The sequence below is a fragment of the Penaeus japonicus genome, unplaced genomic scaffold (genome assembly GCF_977035675.1).
Source record: "Penaeus japonicus unplaced genomic scaffold, GWHDUDI00000001_assembly GWHDUDI00000002, whole genome shotgun sequence".
In the NCBI taxonomy this organism is placed as follows: Eukaryota; Metazoa; Arthropoda; class Malacostraca; order Decapoda; family Penaeidae; genus Penaeus; species Penaeus japonicus.
The window spans coordinates 46813390-46815889 of record NW_028234404.1 but is presented as its reverse complement, the minus strand read 5'-3'; the positions used below and the strand labels follow the sequence as shown (position 1 = coordinate 46815889).

General features: G+C 48.4%; 1 protein-coding gene across 1 annotated transcript in view; it reads right to left on the bottom strand.

Moving 5' to 3' along the window:
• Positions 1 to 2500, bottom strand: part of LOC147472400 (uncharacterized) — a 458727-nt gene that overhangs the window by 79648 nt on the left and 376579 nt on the right. The gene's annotated exons all lie outside the window — the stretch shown is intronic.

Sequence of the window (2500 nt, the reverse complement as noted above, 5' to 3'; positions counted from 1 at the left end):
CCTCCTCGCATGCCCGCCTGTACCCGAGCTTAAGCATCTAAAATTAATCCCATTAGCTGAATGATGGAGCTTTGAATATGTAGACAAGAATGCTCAACACAAACGTTCACTCTGAATCTCTCTCTCTCTCTCTCTCTCTCTCTCTCTCTCTCTCTCTCTCTCTCTCTCTCTCTCTCTCTCTCTCTCTCTCTCTCTCTCTCTCTCTCTCTCTCTTCTCTCTCTCTCTCTCTCCCTATCCCTCGTTCACTCTCATTTTCCTTCTCCCTTCCCCTTCCCTTCCCTTTCTCTTCCTCACCTCTCTCTCTCTCTCTCTCTCTCTCTCTCTCTCTCTCTCTCTCTCTCTCTCTCTCTCTCTCTCTCTCTCTCTCTCTCTCTCTCTCTCTCCCTCCCTCCCTCCGGTATGTAAAATAAATGACTCGTATACTGCATTGTCTTCCGAGTGTAGGCATAAGATACAAGAGAAATAAAAAAAAGGTAAACAAACGACATCTATATAGATAAACAAAAGAAAATCAAACAATAAACTTCTAGCGGAATTCTCAGCCGAAAACTTTTCTTAATCAGCACCGAGCATTTCTGACTCAACAATGGCTGCTGCATTTTGGACTCTCCCCCAAAAATTCTTACGGATGTTGAAGCTACGGTTTCGGACAGAGGCTAGGCAAGGCCATGGTTCAAGCAGACTCTGGGAAAAGGCTACGGCATGTAAGTCACGATACTTTACTTCCAGATATTAATATGTGAGGAAGGTATCTGCCAGGGATATTGAGTACTGAGAATCCATAATATGGCATCAGAACATGTCATCCTTTCCCATTACTTCTTGATGAAAAGTTTATCGAGAGGAGAAGGAATAATGTAATTGGTTCTACCATTGTTACCATTAATGATGCTATACTGTCGTTTAAACTGAGCTATTCCCTAAGAAATCCAAAGAACTAACACTGATCATATCAACAACAAAATTATAATCAACAATCACAACCAGCACACCGAAAATTTCACGAGATCCAGTCGACAGCATTTCCACCTCAAATAAACACACGTGAAATAAATCGACCTTTATTTGACTGAAAGAAAACACAAACCAAGAAGAAGTTCCACGATCTCGACTTGAATAAAGACATCCTGACTTGAAGCTCTTCCTGAGGTAAAAGGGAGGGTGCCGATGGAGACTAAGGGGGAGAGGGGAGGGAAGAGGGGAGATAGAGGACAGGGAAGAAGACGGGGAGCGGAGGCGAGGGAGAGGGAGGGGGGGGAAGGAAAAGGGAGTGGGAGAGGGAGAAGGAGGGGGAGGGGACGGAGGAGCGGGGGAGGGGAGACGGTCAGTGGTAGGTCCAGGGAGCTCCCTAAGACCATTAATTCTGGCGGGCAATATATTAGTGCCTCCACTACATAGATCTGTTGGTGTCTGGGACCTGCCCCCCTCCCCTTCCTTCTCCTGTCTTACTTTTCCCTCCTCCTCCCCCCTCGCCCTTCTTTCGGACCCTACCCCTATCCATCCCACCCTTGGTGCGGGGCAGTCCTTCTACCTTCTCTATCCATCGTCACCACTTGCTCGCTAATGCTACGCCAGCCCAGCGTCTAACTTTATGGAGCATCTTGCTCTCCGCTACTGCAAGGGGTCTGTTGATATGCCCGACTCTATAAACAATGGCAACTCATAAATATTCGCTCGAGGATCTACAAAGAAACCCGTCTGTCTTATGCTTCTTACTGCTACAAAAATAGGAAGCGTCATCTGCAGGAAGAGAAAAACTGCCAAACCAAATGATTCTCGAGAGTCAGTCTATCTGTGGCGGACCCGAACGCTAACCGCTGAGGCTCCTTCGAGCTTGCTATTAATAAGGACACGAATAATCTGGATAAAAACTTGGGCATAAAAAAGAGATGGAGATGTATAGCGGAACGCGGAAATACTCCCAATGCCACACGCAGATGTTTTTGCCCTCGTCCCTCTCTGCAATATGGCAACACTGCGATCATTTACACTTTTTCTTTCTTTTTCCTCCACCATCTCTTTTACAACGGATAGCTGTCTTTATCCCCCTCCCCCCTCTTTCTCCCCTCCCTCTTAACAACAAATACTTAAAAAAAGATAAAAAGACCAAAATCCAAGCCTTCTCTGCCCCCCCACCCCCCATCCACCCATACACACACCATTTCTTCACGCTCGTTAAACGGAGGAGCTCCCCGTCCCTCAGACAGGACTCGAGAAGCTCCGCTCCGTCAAGCCGTTTCGTACTCCTCACGCGACGGCCGTGGCGTGGGACGGCGGCGACGACACTGCGCACTGCCGCAAAACAAAGAAAGACAGAGGTGGCTGTCCCGCCAGTCTCACAGTACGCCATGAATCTCGCCGTCAACCGCAGCATGCCAGGCACTCCCACACTTGGCCTACGTGGCCCCGGCGCTGCAACACGACCGGCGAGGTCAACGGAACAGCAGAGGGACAAGCAATCGGGACGGCGAAGCATGAAAGTTATCTTGCATTTCAGGC